The sequence below is a fragment of the Rhynchophorus ferrugineus genome, unplaced genomic scaffold (assembly GCF_030347505.1).
Source record: "Rhynchophorus ferrugineus isolate W39M unplaced genomic scaffold, kcgeb_rfMv2 rfM7, whole genome shotgun sequence".
Classification (NCBI taxonomy): domain Eukaryota; kingdom Metazoa; phylum Arthropoda; class Insecta; order Coleoptera; family Curculionidae; genus Rhynchophorus; species Rhynchophorus ferrugineus.
In genome coordinates this window covers 19,145,368-19,166,738 of record NW_027472586.1, presented here as the reverse complement: position 1 = coordinate 19,166,738, position 21,371 = coordinate 19,145,368, and positions in this window count along the sequence as shown.

Genomic DNA, 21,371 nt, shown 5'->3' with positions numbered 1-21,371 from the left:
TTGTAAGGGTAAGTTTAGACATATGTTTCAGTCTAAATTTTCTCTAAATAAGGGTCAGTTAGTTCTATTATTGCACAGAGAAGGGGGTTTATCTTTGATGGTAATTTTTGAAGAATGTGTTACTATTATTGTATTACTATTATTAAGGCTAATATGTTGGTTCACTAGTAGAGATATGTTGTAAATTATGTGTCTTTATTGCTTTTAGCAGATCTCTATCTTTTGAGGTTATTATTATTGAACCCCACATTAAATGTTTTGCATTGTAATCTTCTCCAGCATTTAACCATAAATAAGAAAAAAGAGGTATTGGAAATGGAATTCAGGAATCAGGAACAGTAAGAGTCTTATATGTCATGTATATAATCATTAGTAGTGTGCGATGACGGAATCAGTATTATCCTAAACCAGACAGACGATTTAGTAAGTCGTTTCATCCACCATCCAATTCATAATTCTTTCAACATTACGTATCCATTAAATTCTTTAATTGTATATATTTCAATATCATTCATTTAAATAAACAAACTGATCTTCCTAGTTTAAGATTAACCGTTCGTTATAAAATTATAAGCTCGGATCTATATTTATTTTTGGGTAATTTTTATATTTGTGATTATCGTTTCGAATCACCGTTACAAAATCCGACAAATAGTCAATCTCTAAAGGATCCTAAGAATGCTCCAAAATATACGAGAAAATATTAATCAAAATATCATCAAATAATATAATCGAATTATGTTTTTGTAAATATATGAATTATATAAGTGAATAGATTATTATATTACATTATATATATATAGATTTAAAAATCTCTTATATATAAAATTTATTTCATTATTTTAAGCAGATTAACTATTATTCATCCAAGCAATAATATCAGATATCTGTAAGGATTAATTGTATTTATAAAGTTATTTATAGACATTATAAAAGGGTTCGGAAATAATTATATAATTTAGCCATTTATCGATTTGGGTTAGATAATTTTCGCTATCACGTACATACATTAAGAACTAAAACAAAACTTTCTAATTTTTTACAGGTTAGATTACATGTCTAACAGAACAGTACCTATAATTATTTTTTCTCTACCGGCGTCCAATATTTTTTAGCTTAATTAAAGATAGATAGAGATAGACATAGATAGATAGATAGATAGATAGATAGAGGGAGAGAGAGAAAGAGAGAGAGAGAGAGAGAGAGAGAGAGAGAACGGGAGAGTTAAAAGAAAACAGACTCTGCTAATAATTTTTTAATTGTTTTTTTTTTTTGAATAACTAGACGATATACTAGATGACTAAATGTAGATTAACCGACATACGAGTTTGAATGTCAAATATATTACTGTAAAGATAAAATATGCATATATATATTAACCCATTATTATATTTTGTTATTATATACTAATATGTTAAATGTTATTAAAATGATTCTCATATTTTAGTCATTGTTAAATTAAATTGCAAATCTATTGTAATATATTAGTAGTAATTATCACTAGTCACATTTCTGTTAAAAGATAATATTAATGTAAAGTTTAAATGTAATAAAAATTCTAACGAAATATTTCTCATATTAAATATAAAGTGCTATACAAAATTTAAGTAATAATAATTCTTTCTTAAGGCGAATTTAGTTACTACTGTCTTAGTTGTCAGACTTAATTGTTCTTTCAGTTTTTTTGCAACAATATTTCAAAATTTTAAGTTCACTTGATTTCGTTTTGATAATTTTAATGGGAAAATTGTCAGCTGACTGAAAGAGCTAACAAAATTATATCAAAAATTCCAACAAGATAGTACATTAGGAGTATCGATATAAGCATTGACCACATCATTATTTTAAATCATCTACACAAAGAATGTGACAAAAAGAAGCTCGACCTATGGTTAGTTTATGTGTTGGCTCGAAAAATATGATTATTCAAAATATGATTATTTAAAATATTCTTTTATCATGTCAAAGCCTAACCACACTCTTTATCCATACTTTTTAATGGTCCATCTAATATTGTGAAAGCTTGGTCAGGAAATTTTCGTGCGTTCGCCTTATGGTCCTGAAATAATACCCTTTGAATATCGCTTGTTATGATCTCAGTGGGACTTTCTCAAAGGGACTAAAGTGATTAAAAATAAAAAGTAAGAATCTTTGGAATTATAAACACCCTCCATATTGGTAAAATTTGACACAAGACCTGAAAATGACACTATATAACAAATGTGCAGAACCTATAAGTACTTAAGAGGTCAATTGAAAAGTCCTCGGCCTGACACATAGATGGCGCTACTAGAATTAAATCCATATGTTTTTTAGTTAGCCCTAACCTTCAAAAGGATATATATAAATTTGACGGAAACATTAAAAAAATCCACAAAATAATTTCGAATGGCCGTAAATTGAAATTGAATAAAACAGCAGACACTATAAAGATATCAACTGAACGTGTACATCATATCATTCACGAACATGTAGGTATGAGAAAGCTCTGTGCAAATTGGATGCCGCGCGAGCTCACTCTTGACCAAAAACAACGACGAGTTGATGATTTGGAGCAGTGTTTGAAAATGATCTAGCGTAATAAACCCGAGTTTTCGCGTTGATATGTGACAATGGATGAAAGATGGATCCATCATTTCAGTCCATCAATCGACAGTGATCTGAGCGGGCTGACCACGATGAACCCGCTCCAAAGCATCGGAAAACGCAACAGCCGGCTGGCGAGATTATTGCGTCTGTATTTTGGGATGTGCATGGAATAATTTTTATTGACTACCTTGAAAAAGGAAGGTCCATCAACATCAACTATTACATAGCGTTATTGGACTGTTTGAAGGATGAAATAGCCGTAAAGCGGCCGCATTTGAAGAAAAATAAAGTGCTGCTTCACAAAGACAATGCACCGTGTCACAAGTCAGTGAAAATGATGGCAAAAATCCATGCATTGGGCTTCGAATTGCTCCCTCATCCACCGTATTCTCCAGATCTCGCCCCCAGCGACTATTTCCTGTTCTCAGATCTCAAAAGAGTGCTCACTGGGAAGAAATTTTCGTCGAATGAAAAGGTAATCGCCGAAACTGAGGCCTATTTTGAAGCAAAGGACAAATCGTACTACAGAAATGGTATCGAAAATTTGTAGGGTCGCTACAATCAGTGTATCACCCTTGAAGGGAATTATGTTGTATAAAGAAACTAATTTTGCCAAAAAAAAGTGTTTTGCTATGGTAGGCCGGGGATTTTTCAATTGTTACGTTGCAAGGAAATAATGTGACAAAATGTAAGAAACGGAATGCACTTTAGCTGGAAAATGCGCCGAATGCTTTGAAAACAGTGTGAAATTGAAACATCAGAAAAGAAATTGTAACATTATTCATACTCTAATAGGCATATCATACGTTATCGTAATAAAATATTGATATGTATTTCTAGTAAACATAACCGAGCTTTTAATAAAACCAACCCTTTTATATAATATACAGCGGACACTAATTGACAGATTTGAAACATTTTTACCACGGATTCAGACATTATTTTACGCCACAATCCTAACACCGTAATGCCTATAGAAACCCCGCTCGAAAAACCTCTAAATAAAAATATATGTATTAATTTGATGTATTTAACATTAATTCAAACAACCAATTAATTGTGATTCAAGTTATAAATTTACAAACGTAGGTAATATAATTAAATACGAATGCTTAAATAAATTTAAGCTCAGATCTATTTAAATATACCATGTAATTAGTATAATATTTTGGAACATTTTCAATGTATTATGGTTATGAATGTAAGTTTGTTTTGTTTTTCGGTTCGTAGATGTTCTATGTACAGAATTCCATTTGCATAAAAACGATAAAAGTCTCAGGCATAGTCAAAGGATGCACAAAATCATTAAAACAGCACCAAATATTGCTGACAATATAACATTAAGTACACAACATTTTAAAAAAGTAGTCTATATTTAAAATCCTTCATAATGTTTAAAAACATGTTTAAAGTTTCTACTTTTTTATTATTCTATTTATTATTTATCTTATTTTTATTTTTCTATATTAGAATTTAAAATCCTTGTCTGCGAATGAATTTCCCAATGAATCAGTTAATTTTTTTAGCGATTTAACCAATGAATAACTTGCATTTATAGAACCAGTTTCTGTAACACAATTTTATTACTGAATCTTATACCTTATATGAATTACTTATAGTAATTATTATTTACTAGAGAGACGAGACTTTCTACGCAGGGTGAAAGACGAGTAGATTTTCTCTCATTTATCTTGATACGCTACGTTTTCAACCACAAATAGATCTTACGAAGATGAAGTTGAAGGTTCCTTGTTAATGATATTGGATGTTGCCACAGTAATGATTGTCAGTGTAGGTAGATCAGCTATGCATTAGAGGTATAGTACTAGACTGAGTTGAGCAGAGCCTTTTCAGTTTAACTTGCAGTCAAGTGTAAGAAACTTTAACAAAAGATTGTGATAAATCAAAAAAAGCAGCCGAGCAATATTTTGTTATTCATTTGGATAACCAATATGTAATTTTGTTATTCTATTGTTCCGTGTTTGTTACGAAATCCAAAATTGATGCGTTGGAATAATATTTGCTTCTTCTCTGATTATTGAAACACAATGTTGTTTCTTGAAACATTGTTGCCTTCTGAATTTTCCCCGGTTTGGAATCATGATACTTTTAGTACAGTAAAGAGTCACAGGATAGAGTTATATATAAATGTAATCAAATAATTTAACGCATTTTTTGAAAAGTTTTGTAAAATTTTCCCAGATATTAAATCTTGTTTTATTATCTTTTGTTTAATTTATTTCGTTTAAGCCATGGAATGTTAGGTCACACAGAAATAGAGATTTAACTTCGTTTCTTCGTTAATTTTAACTTGTTTCGCGACCTCCAACATCTAGATGTCGCTACTTTTAATTTATTACTTGCTTTATTCGCTATTCTAAGAGCCGCGACGGGATCTGATTGGATTACTTCCTTCCTATGGTGCGTTAATTATTTAATTATTTCTAGCGCTATTTTCAGTATACCTGATGTATGGAATAGTGCGTTTAGATTTTTCTAATGCTTAGATATTAAGTTGTTAATTCATTAGTATATATAAGTCGATAGTACAATAAGTAAAGTGAATTCTCGATCTAGGAAGTGTTGTTTATCTGGTTGGACAGATAGTAAAGAAATTCAGGATCCTTCTACTTCGAATAAGTATTTGGCTGTTCTTGTATGTCTAAAAAATGGTTGATAATATTAAAAACCCAAATTGAGTGGATTAAGTATCAAAGACATTTATGATCGTTACATCGTGTTTTGTTGATGTAAGTTGGGTTAACTTTATTCATATTAATAATCATATAAAATATCAAATATTTATTTTTTAATTTAAAAATTAATCCCGTTCCGAAATCCTCTTTATTTCGTGATATTGCCACGCCGATAATATATAAAAAAAAAATTTTTGTCAAATATCTTTAAAAAAAGTAAATTTAACGTTTAGTTTAGTTGCACTCTACAGAATGATCTTCCAGATAGGATATTAAAAATAATAATGTGCACCATATACTTGCGATAAAACAGATAAACATAATTTTAACAGATAGTATTAAATTGATGGCAAATATACAAAACGGAAAAGAGAGAAGAAATAATTTTAATTTGTTCCAAAATTATTTTTTTATGATTTTTTTTCATATTTACTTATATATATAATTTACATTATACCTATATACCTTTTAATATATATATATATATATATATATATATATATATATATATATATATATTATATATATATATATATATATATATATATATATATATATATATATATATATATATATATATATATATATATGTATATATATTAAATTTACTGATTATGTTCTAATAAATCTATCTAATAAATTTATTTCTGAAATTTATTTGTTTTTATATAATTAGTTATTTTTATTGTTTTAACTGTTTTTATTTAATAAATTGTTTGAATTTAAAGCCAAATTTTATTAAAAAACCATTCAAATGTCTTCACAGCAAAATGTTTCTCTTACAGGTGTCTATAATGGAGAGTTAAATTGACCAATCGAATTATTTGTATGGACGATATAACACCATCTGGATGTGGGGCAAAGAAAAACTTTTCTCCAGAAACACCTATTGAGTTTTTTCTCTACTCCATGTGTTCATTAGATTTATAGAAGTATATTAGATTTTTCGTTTTCTTAGCTGTCATTATTTTAAACTGAAATGGATTAATTACTCTTATTTACGTAAATAATTTTACTATTTGAATACTTCGGTATAATATGATTTAAACTGTTTTAAACATTTACTGGTACGCCAAACTAAGAAGAAACGAAAATATTTAAATTTCAAAATTTCACAATTTCACATATGCATTTATTAAGTTGCTATTAAGGGGACAAATAGGTGTAGGACGGCATATTTCGGGTCATTTTTATAATTTTTTTTATCCAATTAAGAATAAATTTATATTATTTATATTTTGAGAAGATATTTTGAGTTTCTATACAAATTTTCAAGAGCTTTTTAATCACACAATGGAGATATCGGCTGTAGCGGGTTGTCGGGCTTCATCCAAATATGTAATTTGTGTACATTTTGGAGATTTCATCTGAAACAAATATTTCAAAAAAATTAGGTTTTTTTAACCCAATTGTGTTCGTTATTGTTTTAATATACATGCTAAGTCAATCATCAATTTCAAATTTGTTTTATTCATGTATTCTCTAATTTAATGTACAAATGTGTATAACTTCATTTATTATTCCATAAAATATACACAAAGTGTAGATAAAAATGCGACGTTGATCACTTTCTTACGGAAAATAAGTACATGGTGCTTCAGGAACAAGTATTGTGGCTTTTTCCCCAGGAGCTTTACCTTTCTCGACCAACGATATATATAAACAGCCAACCAGTTTTGGAAAATAAATAAGAAGTTAATTTAATGACTGAAAATGTATTCCTTTAACATACATTTCCAATTTTTAAAAAATAAATAACCTAGTTGTGTTCCTTATTGTTTTAATATACATGGTAAAGACAAATATCATTTTCTAAATTGTTTGATTCATATTTTCTCTGTTTTAATATACAAAGATGTATTACTTAATTTATTATTCCATAATTATGTTTATAACAAGAAAGTAAAGAGATATCAAATATACTCATATTTTATGATCTGAAGTTGTTACAGTTCTAAAAATAATCTTACTTATGATATTTTGTAATAATATTCACTATCGTAGTAATTTACGCTAATTAATACTTTTACAATAACATTTTGAAAATAAGTTTTAATAAAATATCGTTTTTCAATTACTCATTTTACTCTATTATGTGAGAAACATGATTAATTTAATACATTGAATTATAGAATATAGAGTCTAAGGAAATACCGATGGTTTCTCCTAGATTTATACTTAGGTTTGAATTACCTAATATAATATTTAATAATTGTGAAAACCTATTTTAGGTTAGCTGGTAACGGCTTGTAACAATGAACCAATAAGAAACTATTAATAATTAAATAAAATATACATAAAGTGTAGATAAAAAGGCGACGTTGATCACATTCTTACGGAAAATGAGAACATGGTGCTTCAGGAACAAGTATGGTGACTTCTTCCCCAGGAGCTTTACCTTTCTCGACCAACGATATATATAAATAGCCAACCAGTTTTGGAAAATCAATAGTTAATTTAATGATTGAAAATGTATTCCTTTAACATACATTTCCAATTTGTAAAAAATAAATTACCTAGTTGTGTTCCTTATTGTTTTAATATACAAGGTAAAGCCAAATATCAATTTCTAAATTGTTTGATTCCTATATTCTCTGTTTTAATATACAAACATGTATTACCTCATTTATTATTCCATACCTATGTTTAAAACCTATTTTAGGTTAGCTGGTAACGGCTTGTAACAATGAACCAATAAGAAACTATTAATAATTAAATAAAATATACACAAAGTGTAGATAAAAAGGCGACGTTGATCACATTCTTACGGAAAATGAGTACATGGTGCTTCAGGAACAAGTATGGTGACTTCTTCCCCAGGAGCTTTACCTTTCTCGACCAACGATATATATAAACAGCCAACCAGTTTTGGAAAATCAATAGTTAATTTAAAGATTGAAAATGTATTCCTTTAACACATATTTCCAATTTGTAAAAAATAAATTACCAGTTGTGTTCCTTATTGTTTTAATATACATGGTAAAGACAAATATCAATTTTTAAATTGTTTGATTCATATATTCTCTGTTTTAATATACAAACAGTAATGTACACATAACAGTAATGAAAGATCATGTATACTTATATTTAATGATCTGAAGGTGTTACAGTTCTAAAAATAATCTTCCTTACGATATTTTATTATAATGTTCAGTGGCGTAGTAACTTACACTTATTAATATTTTTACAATAACATTGTGAAAATAAGTTTTAATAACAGGTCAATTGAAAAGTCAGCGGTCCTATAAGTCACATAGATGGCGCTGCTAAAATTAAATCCATATATTTTTTAGTAAGCACTAACCCTCAAAAGATGCGTGTATAAATTTGATAGCTATCGGATCATTAGTCTGTGAGTTATAGAATTTTGAGTGAGGCAACCTTTGTTATTGTGAAGAAAATGGATAAAAAGGAATTTCGCGTGTTGATAAAATACAGCTCTTTGAAAGGAAGAAATACAGTTGAAGCAAAAAACTTAGCTTGATGCCGAATATCCGGACATTGCCCCAGAAAATTCAACCATCAAGGATTGGTATGCTAACTTTAGACATGGTGAAATGAGCACCGAAGACGGTGAACGCAGTGGAGGTTGGAACGCAAAAGAGGTTAATATTTAAGTTATCGATAAAAACATTAAAAAATCCACAAAATGATTTTGAATGACCGTAAATTCAAATTGAATGAAATAGCAGACACTTTAAGTATATCAATTGGACGTGTACATCATATCGTTTACGAATATGGGTATGAATATGGGTGTAAAGGATAGATAAAACTATGAAGTTGGTCATAGTCTTACGGAAAATGAGTGTATGGTGCTACAGGAACAAGTACCATGACTTTTTCCCTAAGAGCTTTACCTTTCTCGACTAGCGAAGCCTATAAACAACCAAATAGCAATTCGAACTGAAAGCGAAACAAGCCGCAGCACCCTCGCCGAGAAGTTTTTTAATAACGCCCTCCCCGTCTCCGTCGTTCGATTAACCGACATTCGGTGTGTGCAACGTTTAATTCAACCCCCTTTTTTAGAATGCGGGATCGTCCGCGGCCCGGCAGGGTGAAATATCGCGCTCATTATTCCCCAAACGATATCGCTAGGATTAACCATCGGCTCTTAGCAGTTGGCGTCGCTCTCCGTCCATTGTTTCGGGTCTCGCCCCACCGGCCTTCTTTTGTTTCTCTAACGAAGATTTTTGTTTTGTTTCATCGAATCCCCTGATTTCTGAACACCCTGAACAGATTCCGATGAATTAAAAAACGATATATCTGATTAAATGTTCATTTCGGTAATTTATATCTAATAGTTCAATTGAAAAGTCCTCGGTTTGACAAATAGATGGCGCTACTGGAATTAAATTCTTATGTTTTATTAGTTAACCCTAACTCTCAAAAGATGCGTTAATAAATTAACGGCTATCGGATCATTAGTTTGTGAATTATAGCATTTTGAGTGAAGAAACTCTGGTTATTGTGAAAAAAATGGATAAAAAGGAATTTCGCGTGTTGATAAAATATTGCTTTTAAAGGGAAAAATACAGTTGAACCAAAAACTTGGCTCGATACCGAGTTTTCGGACACTACCCCTATTTTGAATAACCGTACATTGAAATTGAATGAAATACCAGACCCACTAAATATATCAACTGGATGTGTACATCATATTATTCACGAACATTTAGGTATGAGAAGGCTCTGTGCTAAGTGAGTTCCGCGCGAGTTCACTTTTAACCAAAAACAACGACGAGTTGATGATTCGGAGCTGTGCTTGATGATCAAGCGTATTAAACCCCCGTTTTTGCGTCGATATGTGACAATGGATGAAGCATGGCTCCATGATTTCGCTCCTAAGTCCAATCGACAGCCATCCGAGTGGACTGATTGCACATGACGAACCTGCTCCAAAGCATAAGAAAACGTAACAGACGGCTGGCAAGATTATGGCGTCTGTATTTCGGGATGCGCATGGAATAATTGTCATTGACTACCTTGGAAAGACATTGACTACTATCAACAGCGACTACTACATAGCGTTACTGAACAGTTTGAAGGCTGAAATCGCCGAAAAACGGCCGCATTTGAAGAAAAGGAGAGTTCTGCTTCACCAAGACAATGCAACGTGTCACAATTCAATGAAAACGATGGCAAAAATCCATGAATTGGGCTTTGATTTTCTTGTTCATCCACCGTATTCTCCAGATCTGGCCCACAGCTACTATTTCCTGTTCTAAGGTCTCAAAAGAATGCTCGCTGCGAAGAAACATTCGTCGAATGAAGGGGTGATCGCCGAAACTGAGGCCTGTTTTGAAGCAAAGGACAAATATTACTACAAAAATGGTATCAAAACGTTTAAGGGTCGCTATAATCAGTATATAACCCTTGGACGGAATTATGTTGAATTAAAAAACTAATTTGGCCAAAAAAAAACAATATTTTTTTATGGTAGGCCGGGGACTTTTCAAATGACCTGTTATACTCGATTTTTACAAGATAGCAAAAAAAAGAACTTGCCAAAAGAACTATAGTATAAGTAGCGGTAAACTCACGGCATTAATATGTACAATGTATTGCCAATTGCAGTTTGCAAATTCGTTTTAATACCAGTCGATATTATCCTTCTCATTTTATTTCAGTTAAAAATATATACAATGCTGTCTGATGTTGATATTTGCAAAATTCTTCAAAACAATAGTGATAATAAGAGGCATTATATTGGCAAACGTTATTTTGGAGCATTGCTTGTTTAGGCAAATTTGAAATAGTTGCTTAATATTTTGGTTACTCTGGTTTTTAATAGTAAAATGCGTTAGATAGGTTATTTATTCTGTTAAATATTAAGCTGCTATGGTTTATATTGGAAATATTCTTGTTGTGTCGTAGCTGCACTGAATATTAGTGTGGACACTAAAACTCAAATTTCTCAAATTAAAGAATAATCATATGCTTTTGGATTCACCAAAAAGGAATGTACTAAAATGGTGAGTAGGTTTTTCAATATACACATAATTTAATAGAATTGTTTCAGAAAAAAACTGTTAGTTTTGAAAGTATTCATAGAAAACTTAGGGATATGCAGCTCTTTGAGGGATATAAGACTTCGCTTCGAATACTGTTAGGAAATATAGGATTTGAATAGTACAAAGCTAATACACGGAGAGGTTCAATGCAACTTCCAGAATACTATATTTAAAACATATAATAAATTTAAGGGGGACTTGTTATTTCACTTTGTGTATAGAAATAGGTATTTCAAAATGGAATATTAGGCCACCTTCGGCAAGAGGCGACGGTTGATGGAAAATATTAGAATAACCTTTGATTGGGTTTTCTAAGTAAAAATATTTTTTTAATAATTCATTGCAGATACATTGTTCTTTATGCTAGAAACAGGAATCCAACAAAAGATCGCAATAAGTGTTCGGCAAAATTGTAATGAATGATTGAATTTCAAAACATAAATAAAGCAGAGAAGCTATGGTGCTAAAGACTGAAGTATTGCAAATTGTCACTGGATAAATATAAATGATATTTTTAATTGTGTTTTATATAATATACTTATTTAGAAATAAGTCTGAAAAAAGACACACAGCAGATCAGATGGCTGAAAAATATGACTACAGATTGTAATCTCACTCTCACTGCATATTCAATGAAGTCGAATTAGTATGGAATGTGACAAATAATTATTACGGTAGATATGCGGGTCCAGAAAGATATACAGGCAAGGACAGTTTGGATATGTGGAAAGGATTGTATACAATAAAACCCTTCGGTTTGGATTAACCTCATGACACACACAAATAAAGGAATTGACATATTCTGGAATTGTGAACTAGTGTTAGATTGGAAATTAACAGCTCAGTTATTGACTTGAATAATGGCTCAGAATTGAACAATAGGTAAATGAAACTTGCTGAGCGGGGGATTTTCAATGCTGAATGATTCAATGTTGACAATATCAAGGCACAGTGATGAGAGTGGAAACAATTAAAGGCTAGTTTATAATTAATATAGTGGCTGATATAGTCGATATATATATATATATATATATATACAACTATCAAAGATCGTATTGTAGCGTGAAAGATATATGTACATAAATATGTGTGTAATTGTTCAGAAGATACATTAGCATTTGGTTAACAAGACTAAGGAGGCAATTAATACGGACTCTGTTGCATAAATCAATTTGCAAATTGCTTTGCTTTTGCAAATTCATTTGGGAGAATGACGTAATTACATCTAATTTTATCGATTTAAATGTACACAGGTAGTAACAGAAGAAACTATTGAAAAATACAGTGATATCGGAATGGTTTGAAAAGAAAACAAAGCAACAAACGAAAAAAAAAACATAAAAAAGTAAATACGTAAATATAAATAAATAATAAAAATAAAATACATTACTTCAATGTACAAATATTAATTAGCCATACTAAGCTTTCAGGGCATACCATAGATGGCTTAGAAAAGAGATAAATGTAAATATAATAAAATATATCTACCCTAAAAGCTATTACAACTATTAACTAAAATAAATTAACTATAACACTAAAACCTATTGTGGTTGTTTAATTAACTGTAGTTTAAGTCCTTCAACAATATCTATATATATATATGCACTAGATCAACTATAATATTAAAATAAAATATATTTTATAACACTTTTGTTTTACTATTTTATTTATATTGGAATATTGTTGTATATCAAAGCAAAAGTAAACTAAAATGGATAAAATTTCAATACTAAATAGGGCAACATTACATCCTTTTGTCGTCATAAATTGAGATGACTAGTACTTTGCTAATTATTAGGTGCTCGCATCAGCGATGTCTATTGGTGAAAATGCGAAGAATCAATGTAAACAACTGCTAAACCACAAAACCTTACTTTTAAATTCGATAGACTTGATATTTTTGTATCTAAACTAATGTAGACGCTAAACATGGAACCCCTATAGTTTCAGCATTAATTACTTTTGATTAAAAATGTTTTATTTAAATAAACTTACTGCCACAGCGCATAAAATATATCTAAAAACTTATGGTGATGCTGCTCTATCAAATCCCAATTGTCGGACTTGGTTTCAATGATTTAAAACTGTTGACTTTGATGTCGATGACTAATAACGGCCCAGAGGGCCAAAACAGATCAAAGACTACGAAATACAAAACTTATTGAACGAAAACCGAGCTCAAATTCTCAGCGAACTTTAAGACAGCTAATATGCGATGTTTCCAGTCGTTTACATGCCGTGGAAAGAATAAAAAGAACGGAAAATGGCTACCGCACGAATTGACCGACAATACTATTTCGACCCAATTTAACAACACCGAAAAGAAATTTACATGGCCACATAGTTGTTCATATTTAGGATCAACATGATGTAGTGGATATGAGCTGCAAAAATCGAACAAAACTGTTACTGCATATGTCTACCGACGTCAATTGAACAAATAGAACGACATGCTGTTACAAAGAATACTAGAGAAAACCAAATAGAGAATAACAGATTCAAACTCATCCTCTTGCAGCGTTCATTCACATGTTAGAAGAATTGTGAAGGATACACTGCTACAGCTCGAACGTTCTGAAATGTTGAATAAATGCGAAAATGGATCGATGGTTGATGGTTACCAGCTATCGACTCCCAAATACAGTGTTCTGATATCATAATAACCTTACTACTTAAATTGGGGTTAAATAAGGTTATACATTTTAATTTAAAAAAAAGTGTTCAAGTGTAATACTGTAGCAAATGCCAACAAAGTGTATACAAAAGACTAGACACTGAAAATAGTAATTACTATTTTCAGTCAAATGCATGGTTCGACGATTTATTTCAATTCGTGATGTCAGACGAAGATGTACGAACCCTTTCCTGTATAAATCGTGAGAGAGGAAAGGAGGGAGATAATGGTTTGGAGCCGTTAATTTTATATGTACTTATATTTTCCAATGGCAAGCGAGACGGAGATGTATATATTCCTTCGCGTACTAACTTTAAAAAAGAAAAGGAAAGATATAATTACTGAATACTATTAACATGCAATTTATTATTTCATTTTAAAGGAAGTAGAATAAATTTTATATCTGAATGCTCTGTGGATCTGTAAAAAGGAATGAAGTTTTTCTATGGAAAAGAATAATACCCCACAAGTGCTTTATCATATTTCAATATGTTAATTGCTATTTTTAAATAATATACTATAATAAATATAGACAATGCAATAGAACTTAAACAAATACTAAAAACTAAATATGTATAATATCCATAAATACTAAATAAAAATTAAACAAATACCTAATCATAGAAAAATAACTAATCCATGACATAATTAAAAAGTATCTCACAATAACTACTAGTTTCTTGAAATAAATTATATGCTTTATTTATTATTATTATTTAAGAAGAATATTTTTTAACAAAAATCGAGAGAGTAATCCAAATATTACCTATTATTGTCATAAAAAAGTCAAAAGTATTTTACTATTTATCATTCACAATTTTAATCTTTTTACCCTAATACATTAACAATCTTGAAAAATATCGTTCCAAAATGCTGCTATATTAATATAAAATATATTGTTATTGACATGTAAACTACCAAGGCTAGGACGACAGAGCCAGAACGTTAAAAATCCGTCGAATGAAACTAGTACAGCCAGAAATGGTAACTAAAAGTACACGAGTGAAACAGTCGATAGTAAAAGTACCATTATGTATGTTCTATGGAATGATAAATATTGCAAGCAGAAAATGTTACGTTACTTAAAAAGAGATAGAAATATGTATCAAAAAACGATATGGCGGCTTAGTTGGTGCAGTGGTAAAGGCGGAGGGCGGTACTCCTAGTGTTGCGATAGTCGTGGATTTCAGTCCTGCTGGAGCATTATCGTAAATTAATGTTTGTAATTGTCCAGAAGGCTGCAAAATCCGATAAGGAAAGTGATCCCAGTCACGCCAGTAACGAGGCTGGGTAACCAGACCGGATGATTTCTAAGTTGATCAGTCACCGATCGGTAGTGTTGATGCCGAAAACCGTCATTCGGAGCTCAAGTTAAGCGGTAGGGCCATTCCAGATAGTAGGTATAAAGATATTTAATAATATTATAACTAAAAAACATATGATATTTGTACGAAATTTTATGAAAAATTATTCTAATAAATTTCTTCATAATTTCAAACTTTTGTTCTAATAAGAAAAGTATTTAGGCGGCTTGGTGGCGCAGTGGTAAAGGCGATGGGACGGTCGGCCGACCGGATGTCTTCTGAGATGATTTCTAAAGTTGGTCACTCGCCAGTCGGTAGGCTTAATACTGAGGACCGTGGTTCGGAGCCCACGGTAAACTTTAGGCCCAGTCCAGATAAACCCATAATTGGTACTAGGAGACTAAAAAATATATAAAAAAAAGGAAAACATTTATATTATTGTACATATTATTTTTATTAAATATTTTTCAACCCTTCACATAAACAGTTTTTGAGTAAAAAAGGTAATGAAATTATAAATATTTTATTACATTTTCATAAGAGATTAATTGCAGCAAAATATATTTTTAAAGTTTAACTACATGTTTCTAACTATATATTGAGTACCAGGAACCAGGAATCTATTGATAAAATACATATTTAAAACACATGCTTATTATTTGATCTATGCAATATCCATATATCTAAATTTGCGTGCTCTCAAGTAGTAAATATTATACTTATACCAACGAATCATCTAATTGTTAAAACAGTTTTAATATTCTAAATTTTAAATTGGATACGACCCAGTTTTTGGAAAATGTGGTTTGTTGAGCTTTTAGCAAGAAATTCGTTCACAGTCTGTGTGTGTATTGCAATAAGCATTCATTGATTCAACCATTCATTTGTGTGGTTTTAAGCCTCTATATCCCCTATGTACCAAAGAATAAGATAACACCCTCTACTAATTTAATATTTATTACATGAGAATCTAGAAGGAACAAAATAAACTAAAATACTAAAACACCCACAAAGAAACTGGTAATTTTTTTTTTTGTAATAATCAACTTGGGCATTTTTGTGATCCTACGTAAAAACTATCAAGACCCCTTCCAACGCCTCTTAAGAAATAATAAGACATGGTTTTATTCTCCCAAATCATCTTATGCAATAAAAGAATTATCGCTAAGCTTGTGAAATGACGCATTGCTGTGATTCATTGCAATGCACATTTGGAGACTTTTGTTTCTACAAATCTATCATTCTTCACACAAACTTAGTTGTCGACTTTCAGTCAATATTGCTTTTAGTTTGTGGATGTTAACTTTGATGAAGTTAACAATACGTTGAAGACATTGATGACCGAGTAGGGGGAGGCAAACTTTCCATCACCCTGTTCGCGTTTTAATACCACTTATATTCACGTGTTTTTAATAAAGTCGATTCATTATACTTCCTGGAATATTTTCAGTAATTCTTAATAAGAACTTATATTTACATTGCGACTTTTAGGATAAATTATTGTTCACCGTTTCTATTCGAAAAAAATCGATGAAGTTTTTCTTAAATGAAGCTTGCTTGATACTTGGGTTCTACATGAATTAACAGTGAAATATTTAGTGCACCAGGTTTCAATTTGTGAAACACTGAATTCAGTGTGATATTCAGTGTAATTACGTGCGATAATAATATGGGAAAAGATTGGGATCAAAACCCAAAATAGCCATAATAGGAAACCAAAGACTGTCGACTATAGAAATATCGAAATTACTTTTACCCCAATAAAACAAATAAATATTTTTCTACAACAACTTTTGTTTTATATATAACCATTTTATATATATGAGGCACAAAAAATTTACTGCTTTCTTGGATAACCATCCGAGATATCTCCACATTCATCGATCCATTTTTAGTGTATAAACAAATGTTTAAACGAAAGGATTGTATAAAGGAAGTTCTTCCAAATATTATCAATGCTCCATCGTATATTAGAAATAACCTAGAGAAATAAAGAATACCGACGGTAAGGGAAGAATTTAATCGGTTTGTGAAAAAACTGGCAGTGAATTTGCATAAGCATAAGGCCATTGAAATATTAGAATAACCCAAGAACAGTATACTTGATTGGTAGTGGAAATGACAAAAACCCTATTATAGTTAGCATATTTTATGCGTCTGGCACCATGGTGGAGCCAGCCGGTTATTTATTATGGTGCTAAGAACGCCTACTTGACTCCCGCAACAGCATACCATTATTCAGTATTTCTGGAAGGAATACAGTAATATATTAACAGTTGGAGTTGTGCACTAATTTTTCCTAATACCGACTATGATGAACGTGTAATACACACAAGGGAAAAAGCCAGATGAAACATGCTAGACACGCTGTTACCAAGAACCGACCGCAACCACATTTGGTGGCGTTTATGTTATTCTTCAGATTGTCTATAAACCATAACTAGAACATATAGCCAACAACGGCGAACGATAAACGTTGCTAGGATGAAGTATGACATGCCCACACGGTACGAATGGAAATTTACGCACGACGTACCAGCTTATGTCCTAACACTAACAGTACTGGAGGTGCAATGTGATCAAGGGAGTTAACACGCGAGATCCTGCCACTAAGATTGGTAGGCATCGCAAGGATTAAGTTAAAACCTCAAATAAATAAATAAATTAGTAAACAATACTGTTGCTGTTGCGCACTCACTCCTTCAGCTCCGACTATGATGAACATGCAATGCGTATAAGAGAGAAAGCCAAAGGCCACACGATATATACTCTGACACCAAGAGCCAGCTGAAACAGCTTTAGATGGCGTGGATTATAAAATAGTTATAATTTATATTTATAGTTGCAACCATAAAAGTATTACCTTTCGTAAGTATTACGATTCGAAGAAATAATAAAATAGAGTAGAATAAAATAGATAACGATAAATGGATAAATAAATAAATAAATACATAGAGGACAATGAATCGAAAATAACAATTACATAAAAATAAGTAGAGAATAGCAAATGAATAATTATAAATGGAAAATCATAAATTTAAAATAATAAATGGATATTTAATAAATAATAAATGGGAATTAAAATGAGAAAACTGGAATAAACTGTGAACAAAGTCAGCATTTGATCACATCTGTCAAATACAGCCACCGAAGAAACATCAACAATGTTGCCATTCATGGTAATTATTTCTGTATTCACAAAGGCGACAAATTCTACAATTAAAAGAAGCGGCAATCCGACCTAGTTCCTTTTTTAAAAAACATTAACGACTCAAAATTGAAGGTCCAAAATATCACACTATGGAGTGCACTACCAAGACAATAGATATTCGGAACGATTAATAAGTTCCTTGAATGGTACATGTCTTTGTCTGTGTTTTAGGAAAAAGAATATCGAGAAAATATATACAAATTAATCTCGCTTTTACATTCGGATGCATTGGTAAAATATTTAAAATCGAAGTAATGTTAATTGTTGATTGTTTCATATATCGCTCAACAACTAACATGTTTGACCTTATAATTATTTCTAAACGATCTTTACCAAATCCGATACCAGCCTGTTCCTCGAAACACGATGAATAATCGTTCAACGATCGAAGAAGTCCGGAATCGAAATTCGCCAATAGGTCAGAGTAAAACGCAGAAAATAATCAGAATACATTTAAAAATGGCATACGATTATAATATGATTAGATTGCGGTTGAATCGACGACGGTAATAATGATAATAACGACGGTTGACTTTTAACTGATGCAGTCGAAGAAAGAAAGAGAGGAACGGAGAGTGATAGACGGAGAAAGGACAAGGAGACTGGCCGAGAAAAGAATGGGAAGGGGCAAGAATAAAAACCGAGAGAAAAAAAACCGTATACATTTTAATGATTCGAATTGCGTGTATGGATTTGCAGAAGGCGCTCCTGCAACTAAATTTAAATTGAAGTTCTCGATTATTTGCGTCAGGGGCGTCGCATGTTGTTTCCTTTTATATTCGCTTTGTCTTAAGAATTAAACTTTTCTTAAATAGCTTAAGCGTAAAGAGCAAATTATTTTAATGGTTTTTAGATAATTTTTTTTTATTGCGCAGCATTTCTAATGTACTAATGCTGTCATTGGGCGTTTTCATATCTGCCGGCACGGCACCGGCACGGCACCGTATTTTGTTTTTGTCACTTTCATTAGTATTGTCTCATATAGAAGACTTTGAGACTACTAATTCAATTAATGTTACAATATCATATTTAAAGCTAGATATTTTTCTCTTTTAGCCTTAAAAATATTTCTGTACACATTAAAAATCGGCGCCGACGCAAGTGGAGCGATTGCTTCCCGCCGACATGTCGCTGCCGGCAACGACACGATACCGATATACACAGGCAAGTATGAAAAGGTTCCATTTGTTTACATCAGATTACGGGTCCACCGAGGCCTATCGGCTGGCCGCAAAAATCAACTGTGCTTTCAACCGACGTGAGACTTGGAGCGGTCTTTATGGACCTAACCAAAGCCTTTGACAAGTTTTGGCACGAAGGCTTAGTGGCAAAATGCATCCGATTAGGTCTACCTGATGACCTAACAGCTCTTGTCAAATCATTTCTGTCAGGACGATCTTTCCAGGTAAAGATTGAAGATATTCTCTCCCGCCAGAAAACCATCGATGCAGGAGTTCCACAAGGGTCCCCCTGGCACCCGCTCTATTTAATATTTTTCTTTCAGATATCCCTAGGAGACCACAAGTTGAGGCCGCTTTTTACGCAGACGACACTGCTTACTTTGCTTCTTCAAGAGTAGCACCGCACATCCGAAGCAGACTCCAAAAACCACTCGGTTCAGTGGTTACATTTCTGAAGGTTACAGGTCAACCCACAGAAAACCCAGGCCATCTTCTTCCACAAGAAGCGTTCTGCACAGAGCATTTCGCATCTCAAAATCCAGAACGCCGAAATCCCATGGTCAGAAGAAACCACCTATCTCGGTCTTGTCTTCGATCGCAAATTTAGGTGGAATTCCCCATTCAAATGTACTTCCATAAAGGTCAAGGTATTGTTAATTTGCTGTTCCCGCTTATCAACCGGGCCAGCAGGCTTCCACTCTCTATATAATCTCTCCTGTACCAGGTGCTGGTTCGATCAGTCGTTCTATGCGGCTCCAGTGTCTATTTAAAATACATCTGACCTAGCTAGGTTCAACGTCTTCAAGTCTTTCAAAACAAAATTCTCAGGAGAATAATCACTGCCCCCTGGTTAGTCAGGAACAATCAAATTCATAGAGAAGCAGACGTCCCCCAAGTTCACGATTTTATATCCGAGGTTCACTCGAGATATTTCGCCACTCTTCGTCTCTCGGACAATAGATGTATTACCGAGCTGGCCGATATTTTAGGCCAATAACTCATTCGGCTCTTCGGGGCCTTATTCTGGCACAGCCGACACTTCCCCGCCGTGCTCTAACTTCAAATTGTCTCGACCTTCTCCGGCGAGCGATTAACTCATGTACCGCAAGCTGCGTGGTGTCATAACGATGCTACGTCCTTGCCTGGCCCTTGTGCCTCTTAACGGTGTTACCGGTTACGGGTACCCTCCTTACTAACAGTAAGAAATATCAGTTAGGGTCATTGGAGCAGCTGATAGGGTGTGGTTTGGTGGGTAGCCCAGAGGCAGTCTCCACATAACCAGCCCAACTCGCTATTCCTGCGTGTCCTCCCGACCAGGTATCCGTAACAGGGTTCCCCTTTTCGGTTCCAGGCAAAAAAAAACCGGGTCCACCGATATCGGTGTCGTGTCGGTGCCGTGACGGTGTCGGCAGATGTTAAAACGCCCATTCTGTTGTACAAATGTTATCAACAGATATATATATATATATATATATATATATATATATATATATATTAAAGTCTCCTTTTACCAACTATGGATTTATCTGGACTGGGCCTAAAATTTAACGTGGGCTCCGAACCACGGTTCTCAGCATTAAGCCTACCGACTGGCGAGTGACCAACTTTAGAAATCATCCCAGAAGACATCCCGTCTTACCCAGTCTGGTTACTGGCGTGACTGGGATCATTTTCCTGGTCGGATTTGACACACTTGCCTAGA